This window comes from Leuciscus leuciscus (genome assembly GCF_965113295.1).
Source record: "Leuciscus leuciscus genome assembly, chromosome: 14".
Lineage (NCBI taxonomy): Eukaryota > Metazoa > Chordata > Actinopteri > Cypriniformes > Leuciscidae > Leuciscus > Leuciscus leuciscus.
This window is the reverse complement of record NC_138738.1, coordinates 1,326,837-1,341,621: the sequence shown is the minus strand read 5'-3', so window position 1 is coordinate 1,341,621 and position 14,785 is coordinate 1,326,837. Positions and strand designations below refer to the sequence as shown.

At 37.8% G+C, this 14,785-nt stretch overlaps 1 protein-coding gene across 12 annotated transcripts in view; it reads left to right on the top strand.

Moving 5' to 3' along the window:
- Positions 1-6,046: 6,046 nt before the first annotated feature.
- r3hdm2 (R3H domain containing 2) overlaps positions 6,047-14,785 on the top strand; it is a 94,614-nt gene continuing 85,875 nt past the window's right edge. For 10 of the 12 annotated variants that reach the window (XM_082136352.1, XM_082136349.1, XM_082136347.1 and 7 more), the window contains exons 1-2: positions 6,047-6,431; positions 10,499-10,568. The gene's annotated coding sequence lies outside the window, so the exon portion shown is untranslated. The remainder of the gene's footprint in view (positions 6,432-10,498; positions 10,569-14,785) is intronic. The other 2 variants (XM_082136354.1, XM_082136353.1) reach the window with 1 other exon arrangement.

Here is a 14,785-nt window from a genome sequence, read left to right as displayed (position 1 = left end):
TTGTTCCCCCACTTTTTCTTTTTTTTCTTCAACTTCCTTTTTTTCTTTCTGGTACTTCTCTTTGCTGATAATTTTCAATAGATAAATCAGGCTTCCTTATATTATTGTTCTTGTTGACTATAGAACTATAACATGTTTATTGTCTGAAAGTCTGTTTTTGTATCTTATGTTTGTTAAAAATTGCAATATAAAACCCTTCAGTTCAGCTGTCAGTGCGCAGGCGCCGTCTAGTGGCCACTGGATCATGACTGGATAATGAATAATGAATGCTGTCATCCGGTTCATTAAGACATGCCTTACATTATATGAGCTGTTGTATTTATAAGTGAATATACAAAATTTGATTAATAGCATGATGTTTTTTTTTTTTTTTTTTTTTATAGTTTTTCTTACCTCAAATTCTTAAATGGCAACTTTTGAAATTGCATGGTACCCGCAAGCTGCAAAGTTTCAGACATTATTTGTGTTGTCGTTCATGTTACCCGAGAGCTGTTTGTTGGCCACATCAGTAAAGCACATGCCATTAATGGTTTATTTCGTCTCTGGGTTAGGCTATATTTGAATGTGGAACTTGATCATTTCAGACAAACATTACCTCACATATTTAAGCTTTTCAAGTTGTTCAAACAACTATTTCGCCACTCTCATGAATCACACTAAACCGGATCACAGATGGATGGAGTCTGAAAGATTCACATGTCGTGTAATTGACAGGTTTGATTGGGGGAGATTGAGAACGTTCTTTCATCAGAATATTTGCTGAGGCTAAATCACAAAACACAAAAACTGCTTACAAATGCATAAATCTGATGAAACCACACGAGGTCTGTCAGCAGATTTTACCCCAATATTTACAGATTACACAGAGATAAGAATCTTTCACAAGATCTGACCGTTCTGATGGTCAAAGAAACACTTAGTCCCGGGCACGCGTGCACGTGCACGAGCCCCCGCCCTATTTCAAAATTAATCAGAAGTGCCCATCTCAAACAAATATCAATGATAATATTGTGGTCAATAAAACAAAATGCATTTGATTATAATTAACATGACAATGTGTACAAAACTAAAGTAGCCTAAGCTAAATTCACGTCAGAGGTCACGGTGTCGTTGCTGTAACGCGTTGCTATGGGTTGCGTCACTTGCGTCAAGTTGCGTGTGTCTTGCGTCGGTCTTGACCATAGACTGTAAAAAATAGTCTTGACTGACCTAAAAGTAGTGTGTGGACGGCAGGCTTAACCGTAACTAAAGTTATGCGTTTTAAACTGAAAATGCACTAGTGTAAACCCCAAGCGGCAACCTCCCCGTCTCTCTCTTGAAACCAACATGGAAGTGAGTTAAACTGCAATTCATTAACTGGCCGCTTGAGGCTGGTGTCAAAAGTGAGTCAAATCTGTATCTCCCCCATGTTAAAATTACCAACTTTACAGCAGAAAAGAACGTGTTTACAGCCTGGTGTCTGTATGAGGCTTTGGTCTATACAGCTAATTTTGCCCTTCATGACAACTGTGAGGGGGGTGAATTTTTTTATAACTCATCCGTTTAGTTGATTAATATTTAAAGTTCTGCATAATTAAGGGTGTGTCCACTAGAGTGACAGGTGGATTGCTGCGGATGTCAATGCTAGCCGTTTGTCTGCTGTTACTAGCCGTCACTTCACCTCAGCAAATTTTAGCTGCTGAACTTGCCATATCTGCAGTGTTTGTGCTTTTTTTCAGGATTATTTCATACAATTTAATACACCCATTACTTCGCCCACGGCTTCGGATTCCGTCGTTGTCGTCGAGTATCGTTCGAGAGAACAACCAGCGCTGTATTTCAGTTGTTTTCCTCTGTGAACATGCACTAATGGATGTCTGACAATGTCATTGCTTTTTGGAGTTTTCAGATTTAAAAACGTCAATAAAGGCTCGTTCGTTCTGCTCTCACGGAACAGATTATATGCTTATGTACCGTCAGATGAAATCCTGCAGGTGTCGGCGCTTTCTCCGTCCATGCAATAAATGCACATCCTTACATGAGCGCGGATTTCCAGCGCATTTACTTGAACTTCATAGGTAACGTTAATATATCTATGGGTTTAACCCATTTGAGAGGCGGCCAAAATCAGAATTTAAAATGGACTGAATAAGCTCTCTACGAACTTGACGAGCGATGCCGCGCTGATGGACCATACACTATAAAAAAAGAGTGACTGACATGTATGCACATAAATCACTGTCACACACACTCTCTCAGAGTAATATTAAGTTACTGCATATACATTTTCAACTAGCAGAATAGTACAGAATCACGATACACAGTCTCACTTGTTGCCATGTCTTTTAACTATTATAATATTTCGAAGGGCAAAAAGAGGAACTTTTAATTGGCTTTACATCATCAACTGTCACTTTAGCGCGAGGCCCTGTGCAGTCGCAGACTTGGTACTGTCAGCAGCATATAGCATAGCATTACCTCCCCACCCGCCCCGCCTCTTTGCCCATTTTCTGTTATCCGGGAGGCGATATTGTTTTTCACAGGATGGTAGGGGAAGACTCATGAATATTCATTAGGGAAGTCATCCCTGATTGGTCTGATGACCTACCCCTAACCCCACCCCTAAACCTACCCGCCACTGGGGGTCTGATGACCTACCCCTAACCCCGCCCTAAACCTACCCGTCACTGGGGTTAAGACCAATCAGGGATGACTTCCCTAATGAATATTCATGAGTCTTCCCCTACCATCCTGTGAAAAAAAATATCGCATCCGGGAGTGACGCGAGGCCAAGATGGCGACGGCCGGCTCCGCCCACTTTAGGCTTCAAAAATGCTCTTCAGAAACCTACGGGTGACGTCACGGACACTACGTCCATATTGTTTTAGTCTATGGTGTAAACGTAGGTATCCCACATTCTGCTCGGGAACCGATGCTCTCGAGCCAAATATGGTTATTTCAGTATATTCAGTATATGGCTCGACGGCAGGGAAAATAATAAACCAAACAATTAAACACATTTTTTTTTCATTAATAAAAGGTTGTGTGTCGATTCGATTAAATATCCACATATCACATATTTTAAAATATTAAAAAATTCATTGAAGTCTGTTTGTCATGTATAATACACCGACCAATCGTCATCTGGCACAACAAGTTCACATTTCATTGGACAAGAGCGGTCATTTATAAATAAATTGTTTGAAAATGACATGGATAGACGAATTTATACATTTATGAAGCGATCTGAGTCTGCGTCGTTTAACTAATGGATGTTAATTGACTACAAAGCACTGCACAAAACCAGCACCAAAAGTAGCATTAATGATAAGTATAGTATTCAAGTCACTATATACACCGTTTACCATTTGATGAAACTATCATAGTTTGTGAAATGAAGCCCAGGCCTACAGGGTTATTATGTGAAGTGTAGGCTGACAACAACATGCGAAATGACTTTATTATTTTAACATTTTTGATAATTTTGCAGCAATAGTAGGCCTATAATAGTAAGTATACTGGTCAAAAATTTGCACACATATTACAATTTTTTTTAAAGAAGTCCCTTATGTGCATCAAGCCTGCATTTATTTGATCAAAAATACTGAAAAAAAGTATTACAATTAAAATAATGGTTTTCTATTTTAATATTCTTTTTAATCTCATTTACTAATGTGATGCAAAGCATATATATATATAGCTTCTCTCTCTCTCTCTCAAATTAGCTCATATCAAAGCCTAATTAGCTCATATCAACTAGAATTATGCATAAAATGGAAATTTTCATATTCTTTACACTCTTAAAAATAAAGGTTCCAAAAGTTTTTTTTTTTAGCATTGCCATAGAAGAAGCATTTATTTTTTCTTAATGTGAAGAACATTTTAATCTTCTAACAAACTTTTTTGTTTTTTATACTATAAAGAACATTAAGATTCCATTGATGTTAAAGATTCTTTGTGGAACCATAAAGAACCTTTATTTTTAAGGGGGTAAAATAAAATCGTACATTTTTAAAATGAGAAGTTAAACAAAACTACAAACTTTTCTGACTCTATATTAGATATTAGTTTCAGGCAGATTCCCGTCTGAATGTTTTTTTTTTTCATCTTCCCAGAAGTGGACGTTCCAGTTTTATCCAGATCGTACAGCATCAGTTTGTGACTCTGACCCGACCACTAATCCTGGGTTGCACAAAAACTGCCCAACATTGTGAAAATAACCCAACACAATGAGTGGGCTCAACTAGTGTTTGAGAAGAAAAATCCATTCAATTAATTAAAGCTGTGGAGGACACACTAAAGATAGGATAAAGGTGAAAGTGGACCGTGAGTTCATTACGTGCTTTATTTGGAATGTTCCTGTCCTGACCTCAGAAAAAAGAGGAAAAATCAACAAGTGACAGATAGGACACGTGCTTTGAAACCGGGCCAGTTCAATGCATCTGCCTTATCTGATACCCTATATGTGTAACTCTTTAAAAAGGACACACAAGGTCAGCATTTATTTAAAATAGAATCTTTTGTACCATTATAAATGTCACTTTTGATCAGTTTAATGAGTCGTTACTGAATAAACGTATTAATTTCTTTAAAAAAAAAATCTTACTGACCTCAAACTTTTGAACGGCATAGTGTATAATGTTACAAAAGCTTTCTATTTCAGATAAATGCTGTTATTTTGAACTTTCTATTCATTAAAGAATCCTGAACAAACATTAATAATAATCATAAATGTTTCTTGAGCATCAAATCATCATATTAGAATGATTTGTGAAGGATCATGTGACACTGAAGACTGGAGTAATGATGCTGAAAATTCAGCTTTGATCACAGGAATAAATTACACTTTACTATATATTCACATAGAAAACCGATGATTTACATTATAATAATATTTCAGAATATTACTGTATTTTTAATTAAATAAATGCAACCTTGGTGAGCAGAAGAAACTAATTAATTTTTTTTTTTAAATGATCCCGAACTTTTGAACAGCATTTGTTTATTTATTTATGCAAACTTTTATGTTAGATGCGATTAATATGACAGCACTAATTTTATTACTTTATACCATAGTCAATATACACCATGCAAAGCCAGAAAACTCACAATACTATTGCTGTAAAATATCAAAGCATTAAAAATAATATATATATATGTTTTGTGAAAATATAATCACAATTTTTTTTTACAGTAGCCAATATTCACCATGCCAGCTACTCACAGTTTTTATTATTAAATAGGAGAAAACATTAAATATAAGCTGTATTGTGAAAATATAAGAGTATAAAGTATAAAAAGGATGGTAATTTTGTGAGTGCATAATCATCAATAATTAACACATGGGATGTACATATAGGATTTTTGTTGGGACATTTATGCTGAATCCTATATAATTTCGCTCTAATACTCTTCCTGAATTAATTGCAACAATGCAATAAAATCGCTTACATGGTGTCATTGTTACAGTGTCATTATATATTAAGTACTGAGTAATAATAAGTAACTACATGTACTTACTATAGGGTTAGGGTAGGATTAGGATTTGGTTTAGAACATGTAGGCTAATTATGCATAATTTACTGTTATTACTATGGTAAGTACATGTAACATATGTAACAAAGGACACTGTAAAATAAAGTGTTACCATAAAATCTTTAACTATCAGATGCAAAAGCAGGCGAAACTGAAAGTATGACGACAGCGCCATCTTACGTGTCCTGAGCGCACAAGCACATGGAGCAGTGACGTAAAGCACAGAAAGAGCCAGTATTATGCTCTCAATGCTTTATTTCCCTGGTTTTTCCTGGTTGTGAACACGAGAGAGTTTAAACGAGGACTCGCGATGCTTTCAGACGCGCTTGTTTCTCAGGTTATTATTTTTTATTTTTTATTATGCTTTCAAACTGTACAGAGCTGACATTAACGATATACAACTTTGTATACACTACACCAAATGTATCAACAATATGTCCAATGTCACCTGAACATTCAGGATGAGAAAAAATGAGGGGTTTTTGTTGATCTTTTTGTGAGGCTCGCGCGTGACGTCACGGCCCCGCCCACTCTGGTTCTGGTTTGATCACTGCGCGCTGTTGACACTCGGAGTCTCCGTGAGCTCGTGCTTGTGGCGGCGATTAAACGGTATTATTAAGCGACAGCGGGCTGTCGTTATTCGGTGACCGGGGGATCGGTTCGTGCGGGAGGTGGGTCATCAGTTTAAACATGTTTTCCTAGCCCATCCTGAGCGATAATAATGCCCTCACGAGTTCGTGAGGCGGCCGATTGTCATTTTGACTTAGCTCGCGCTCGCTTAGCCGCCACAGGCTAATTAATTAACCGAGAGTGTGAGAAATATTCACTCCAAATCATCGAAGGCACTGCAGAAACTCCTCAAAACACCCAGAACGCCGAGTGTCTCCTCGTTTTGAATGAACGCGAGGGATTAACAGGTAAGCGAACGGTTGATGAACGCTTTAAATGGAACAGGTATTGATGTGTGTGTGTGTGTGTGTGTGTGTGTGTGTGTGTGTGTCGCTAGTAAAGATCACGTTAGTCGTCAGTGACAGGATAACGGTTGATTAATTCTTCACTTAAACCACGACTTCACGGAGTCGTGACGCGTGAGAAACGGAACGCTCCCGTTCTTTGATTATTCGAAACGGCGGCGTTCTAGTTTTGTCGCGTCGCGTGGCGTTTCAAATGTTATTATTATTAATAGTAAGGGACCCCAGACTGTCAGCTGATGGTGACCAGAGATCAGAACACTTGCGTTTAAAGGACCGTTCACACCAAAGACTTTAACTATAAAGTTTTAATTATCGTTCTAAAGGCCTGTTCACATCATGGACACGAACGATAAAGATGTACTTTTAAAAATGATGGATGGATGCACTTTTATGGGCTTCAAAATCTCAGGCACCATTCACTCCTATTATAAAGCTGGGAAGAGCCAGTATATTCTTTAATATAACTCGGATTGTGAGTATAGTTACAACTGTAACTATAACTGCACAGAGAAAGAATATCATTGGAATGACTTTCATAAGTTGTTTTTCCAGCTGATGAACAATAATAACATTGACAGCCAATCAGAATCTCGCGTTAGTTCACCCAAAAAATGATCCCATAATTCACTCATCCTCAAGCCATCTTAGGTGTACAACTTTCTTCTTTCAGCCAAACACAATCCGAGTTATATTAAAGAATATCCTGGCTCTTCCCAGCTTTATAATGGGAGTGAATGGTGCCTGAGATTTTGAAGCCCATAAAAGTGCATCCATCCATCATAACAGTAATCCATAACAAAGTTAATAAAGGCCCTCTGAAGCGAAGAAGCCATGCGTTTTTGTAAGAAACATATCCATATTTATAACTTTGTAAACCATAATGACTGACGGAAGAGTGACCTCTGACCTGACGCGTGATGTATTGGTCAAAGCTGAAGTGCAGAGGATCGAGCAAAACAAAACACTGGTCACCAATTAGAAGTCGAAAACACATTTTTAAAGAGAAATGTGGGAGGAGCTTGAGTTTGTTAACTATACTCACCTAAGCCTTACTCTACTCCTACGTCATGCGTCGGGTCAGAGGTCATGCGTCAGGTCAGAGGTCACTCTCCCACATAAAAGTGCTCGAGCATTTAAAGCGTCAGACGACAAAACTGCAGTGTGCATATGTACATTCACTGCATCCTCTGCTATTTTTCAGATGTGCTCGTATCAAACTACTGTATCCATATAAACGGTATTGGCCTCATTCAATATCGTTTCCAAAAAAAATATCGATATATCTATCTATAAATTACAGAAACGTCTGTCAGTCTGTGTATCTGTGTGTCTGTTATTCGCATATCTCTCGACCCGTTAGTCCGATGGATCTCAAACTTGACAGGTGTCTCGCTACGGGCACGAGTCAGTGCAGCGCCAAGTTTGACGTTGTTTGGATTAGACATGCAAAATATATCGGTAAATGTGGTTTAAAAATAAACATTCTGACATAAACTCTGTCAGCTAAACATTAAGTCAGCTACACTGTTTACTTCTGAATATTATATTTTATTCACGGTCATCATTTGTTAGTAGCCTATTCACACACTGTCTGCTCAAGCGTAGTGTTTTCTCGGAGTTCCCTGTGTATCTGCTCCCTGAATAGTGTACTTCAATTTTCCACATTTATTGTATGTCATTATGTCAGTATCAGAATTTGCTTTCTACCATGCACAAATAAAAATGTCAGTGAACTTTTGCTGTGTAACTGTAACAATGAGCACTCAAACACACCGAACCAACAATTACTAAAAACACACACAAAAACTGATTTTGCACGGGCATTTTGCACTGATCCCTGAATCGACGCGCTTATTCATTTGTGGATGTTAACTGAACCTGTAAGTCCGCTATGCTGTTTACTATTTGCTATTCACCAACTAAACATAATCCTATTCAATGCGTTCACAGTCTCTTTCACGGGCATCAATTTGTAGTAGCCTTCACAAACTGTTTGCTCAAGCGTATAGCGTTTTCTCGTAGCCTGGTTAAAACCAGACCATTCTCAGTAGTAACTGAGTTATGGTCTGGCAAAGCTTCATTAATAACTGATTTCCAAAGGGGCGTCACCAACTGACGTCGCTCAAATGCCTCTGGGCACAATTGGATAGACCTAAAACCAATCAGAGCGATCGTCATGTGTAAAGCCATATGCTGCGTCCCTAAGTTACACTACACCATAAAAGTATGTACTCTTTTTGTGAAGAAAAGGTATTTACTTCTGAATGTGTAGCAAAAAAGTAGGCAAGCTCTGGGACATACTACTTCGTCATCTTTATCGGACGGATCTGTCGCGTGCATCCTGTCACGTAAACTGCCCTGTCAATCATCTCGTCACAGTTAAAATCCTCTATTAAATCTAATTTAATTTCCTACCGTTTCGGAGAGAATTGTAGTTGCACGTTCATCTGCCAGTGGGTCTTTCATGGAGACTGTCCTCATGTGTTTTCAATTTGAATATAATAGTGCATTTAAAAGTTGGTGCGCTTCACCAACGGACGTCGTTCAAATGCCTCTGGGCACAATTGGATAGACCTACAACCAATCAGAGCGATCGTCATCGTGTAAAGCCCGCCCCAACGTTTCTGATTGGTGCCGCGATTTCGACGGATTAGAAATGGGCTTGAATGAGCTCTTTGCCAGACTACTGTAGAGCAAATCTAAATTTGCGGAAGTTGTCTGGGTTTTCCCAGGCTAGTTTTCTCGGAGTTCACTGTGTGCTTTCTACCATGTACAAATAAAAATATCACTGAACTTTTGCTGTGTAATTGTAACAATGAGCACTCAAACACACCAAACCAACAATTACTAAAAACACACACAAAAACTGATTTTGCACGGGCACTTTGCACTAGTCGTACAAACTCGATACACCGCCCAGCCCTAATAATATCAGGCACAGCACATCAATCTTTCTCAAGAAAAAAAACAAAACCTGTCACAGCTAATGCTGTAAACTGAACTCTACATGCAACCCGGTCAATTTGTACATTATAATATCAAAGATTAAAATGAACATCTGATTTGTATACAAACATTTAAGTTGCACGCAGTTTTTATAATAATAATATTATGTGAAAGTGTTGTAAAGCTGTTTTATTGACGTGTTTCTGCGGCTGAAACACTGATTGATGGATTACATGAGACATGATTGATTTCAGGAAGTTGTTCTGAATCTGATGCTCATTGATGTTTATTTGCTAGTAGTAAAGAGGAAGAGATGATCGCTTCATCGTACACACACACACACACACACACACACACACACACACACACACACACACACACACACACACACACACACACACACACACACACACACATTTACTGACTGAATTTACTGATGAAACTGACAGAATTAGTCAGAAGCATCAAAGCTTGTTGTGATTATTGGATGGGAAAGCAGTGCAAATAATGTTTAGTGAAGTTTTGTTCACGCATCGACTGAAAACAGCACAGACTAAAAGATCCATTCTTAGGATTTAAGACTCGATGGGTTCATCAAAATGAGAATCCATTAAAATAGAGAAATGTAAATTGTAATTTATTTGCTTAAAGAATGCAGTCAGAGTGGAGTTATGTGGAGTTATCATATGTGACCCTGGACCACAAAACCAATCACATGGGTCAATTTTTTGAAATTGAGATGTATATATCAAATGAAAGCTGAATGAATAAGCTTTCCAGTGATGTATGGTTTGTTAGGATATGATCGAGATACGACTATTGTAAATCTGGAATCTGAAGGTGCAAAAAAATCGAAACATTGAGAAAATCTCCTTTAAAGTTGTTCATTTATGTTGGCGATTGTGCAGCATTCACTCACAAAAGTACATATTTTATATATTTACGGTAGGAAATTTACAAAATATCTTCATGGAACATGATCTTTACTTAATATCCTAATGATTTTTGGCATAAAAGAAAAATCTATAATTTTGACCCATACTATGTATTGGCTCTTTCCACAGATAAACCCGTGCGACTCGAGACTGGTGACGTGGTCCAGGGTCACATATGAGGAATTAAACTTTGCACAATGTAAGTTTTCACCCAGGCTAACGGTTGTTTTGTAGTGTTATACTGCAGGTGTGCAGGTTATTCTGTGCGGTTGAGATGGTTGACATGCTTTAATGTGCACGCTGACGCATAACGTGACCATCTGTGAGTGTGTGATCTACAGTTTTATAGTGTGCACTTGATATTTACAGCAGGACAAGAAGTCAGACAGAAATCAACGTTTTAATTCATGTCCAACAAGTGGCCTTTTGCGTTAGATTTGTATTTAGAATTTTGTGTTTGTCTTTGGATGGAAGAAAGAAATGGTTTGTGTGGGTTATAAATGTTCATGGCTGATCGTGCATGAAGGAGTTTTCCTTGGTTATAGTCTGATTACTGATATGAAACATTTTTAATTTTCTGTTATCAACGTTTCAGATGCTGCTTTTTGACGACTGACCCTTCCTGATATTTACACTGATTTATGTCATAAATGTTTATGAGATTACGGGTTTATGGAGATTTCTCCAGTTAATGCATGTGTGTAGTTTTGACCAGCTCTAATATAATTTATCTAGGCATATTTTGGCAGATAAACGACAATTCTTTATTTTTAAAAGCCGATAACCGATATATTGGCCGATAAATCCAAATTTCTATATAATTTTAATGATATGATTAAGAATTTTGTCACTAGAAGTGAGATATGATATGATATCAGATATGATTTATCTGAAAAGCTGAAGATACACACACCTTGTTAATAGAAAGAGTTATTTGTGTGTGTGTGTGTGTTGGTCAGGTGTGTCGTGTGTAAAGGTGCTTTGAGGCTCTCTGAAAGTCTGATTTGTGTCTTGATTGGTGAAAGATTGTGTGTGTGTCTTCAGGAGAGTCTGATGTGATGTGATCCGTGACATTTAGTGTGTGATTTTCACGCTGAAGTGAACAACCAGATTGTCCTGAGAGGCGACGTCCGAGTGCTGTGGTCAAGATGTTGTCCCTAATACAGTAGACTGGGGGAGTTGTTTTAGTAAATGAGTGCAGGAATGGGAAATCAATCTTTGATAAATTATTCACGAGTGCAGAAACGCTTTAATTATCAGCGTTTTCAGTGATGAAGTCCTGTTGGCCCCGCTCTGAAGCGTTTGATCTACAATCACTCGTTATAATCACTGATTGTCAGTGTTTTTGAGGACGTTTGCATTTGTTAGATGATTAAGAACATGAGATGCTTAATGGAAGCCAGTGTTTATAAATACTAAAGCAATGTCCTGGAGAAAACCAATGAAATGTGTCTTGTGAATCTGTGAAAGTAGTTTTTTTATTTAATTGAATATGTGCTGCTAATGTACTTGCATTCACTTCTTGGTATATTTGACTGTTTCATGATGATTCTGAATCTCAATATCGGCTCATTCTGGCGTTTGAGAGAACGGTTCATATTTCGTCTCAACTTTAACTATTTCGTTACTACTTTCTTGAATGAATTGCACACCGGTTTGTTATTATGGGGACATCAGCCGTGTGATTGGTTGCTTTAAATGTCAATCAGACGTCCTCTTGGGCGGCACAGCTTCATAATAAACGGGAAATATTTTAAAACTTCTCATAATAACATAAAAGATCTCTAATGTTGTTTTGTGCCGTTGCTTTGGCAAAGTATCTGTCAAACGAACTAAAATCAAAAGTACAACTTGGCTTTGTGCCCTCATTAGTTCACAGAAGACTGTGATTTAATGAAATAAGGATATAGTCTAGGGATGCAGCAATATGAACTAGGGCTGGGTAAAAAATGATAGATTTCTCGATTTTAAGCGATTCTCATTTTTACGAACCGATTTCAATTCTTAAATCCCAAGAATCGAAGGGAAGTAATCGAAACGTCACATTTACCTCAGAAAAACCATATCCAGTGACCATAAACTCGTTAGTCAGCTAGAAAAATTAACTCTAGAGAGGAGCATTTTGCTAAATATATGCACCATATTACATATTATTCATTATAATTCATTACAATGTTCTTCAATATTTAATGCATGTTTGAATAAATCTGGCAGGTTTTTATGACAGCCACCATTTAAATTATTATATCTCATATAACTTTATAAAAAAAAATAAAAAAAAGTGTAATTTAAGTGTTTGTATACAAATCAGTTCATTTTTACCTTCAATATGATAGTCGGCTAATGAAGCCTATAGGCTTACACCTGACTCCCATAGTTTACAGCATTAGTTACGAGATTTGTTAAGAGATTTGAAATTTGCCATGTGTTGTACCTGATATCCAAAATAATCAATATTGAATCGAATCGAATTGCAAGCTTGTGAATCGAAATCGAATCGAATTGTGAAATTTGTGTCAATACCCAGCCCTAATATGAACATTTTGTCCAATACCGATAATTAGTTATGTGTGAAAGCCGATAACCGATATATTGGCCGATAAATCTAAATCCAAATTTTTGAGAGCCTGATTACAAAAACATTCAAAGCCATTAACCCTCTGGGCCCTGGAGGTGTTCTGACATCTGACATTTGTGCTTATTTCTGTTACTTGTGACATTTTCATGGCTAAAGTCTGATTACACTGTATTCAGCACAAACTCTGCTACAATAATATGTCAGCAGCAAGTATGTAAAAATTTGTAGTTTTGAGATAATGACATTTATGCGTGGTTTGTGAAAAAACTAAAAAATATTGTCACTGAAATAAGGCCATGAAACCCATACTGATTATTTCTTCATAAGACTTTTGAAAATTGTATGACCAGGGTCCGAAATTAACACCCGCCAAGCGCCAAATGCGGGTAGATTTTCTGTTTGGCGAGTAAATCTCAAAAGGCTATCCGCCACACTGGCGGGTGAATGTTCATACCAAAATATGAAATTAAGCGCGCTCGTGCTCTTCTGCCTTCACGGAGCGGAGAGCGCGCGCGCGCGCGAGAGAGAGAGAGAGAGCCCCGGCCGCGCGCGCGCACTCACTATTCAGAGCGGCCAAAGCGTCAAGCTTCCCCGTACTTTTTGACAAGCGTCCTTGACAGGGCGGCCAGAGCTTCTTTGCAGCTCAAGTCGACGGCGGTGTGTACGTACAGTTAACGCTCTATCTGTTGACGGCGCTGAGGAAAAAGCTTCTGCCACTGGAAGAAGCGGTCGCCGCCCATTTGTGTTCTCCTGCGCACCCATCAAAGCCGTGCAGAACGTCTTCAGCACTCGCGCATCATGCAACTCCGCCGCTGGCCAGGCTGCTTCTGTTTTACACACCATGGTCGTTCTTTTCTCGAGAAAAGGAGTTTTCTCATAGCGTTTGCTACGCAATACTCGTTCCCTTATCTCTCAGGGAACCGAGGTTATAAGTAACCGATACGTTCTTCCTTCCCTTCCACATGAGTCAGGTAACAAAACTGACAAAAACATTTTTTATTTCACCCCAATGATAATATTTCATATATTTCTCACATTTTGATCAATATAGATTCTTTTTTTATTTCAAATTTTGCTCTGGACAATTTTTTATGTTTGTATTCAACATAATAGGCCTACCTTATTATCTCAATTAAAAGTACTGAAATGAATGTATGTGACAAAAAAAAGGCTGTTTATTATTTTGGCCGGTAAAAAATATGCTTGGCTGGTGGATTTTTTCATCTACCAGTCCCCGTGGCAGGTGAGCCAAAAAGTTAATTTCGGACCCTGTGTATGACGTAGCCTAGAATATTTGCTTCAAAACTATGTGAAAATCATCCTGACTGCTCATTCAGATAAGACAATATATTGATTTAAAAATTGTAAGACGTGTTTTGTGTAAGTAAGCTTTATGCAAGAGGCGTGAACATCTCATTAAGATGCTTTTTACACCTGAGAAAGACAAAGACCCTCCCATAATTGCCCTATTAGGAGCCATCAGGCCCTGTCATTCAGAGCAACCTTGCACAAAGAATGAGGAGATTTAAAAAAGAATGGCTTTTAGATTGTTTGGATTTATTTACAACACAACATAATCCAAAGATACACAACAAATGTAGGGCCCTATGAAATCCGTTTTTTTGGATTTATTTTCATTCCTTTCGGATTTTTCGGATTTGCTTGTTTTCTTTTCACTTCTAAGCAGTATTGACCTTTAAAAATTCAGTTACACAAACTCACAATTCAGCTTTTTTATTTAAACTGTTAATATATTCAGCAAGGCACATTCAAAATTTTCCAAAATTCAGCCAAACCTTCAACAAATCTCTGGCCAAAAATAACAGTAACATGAAGGT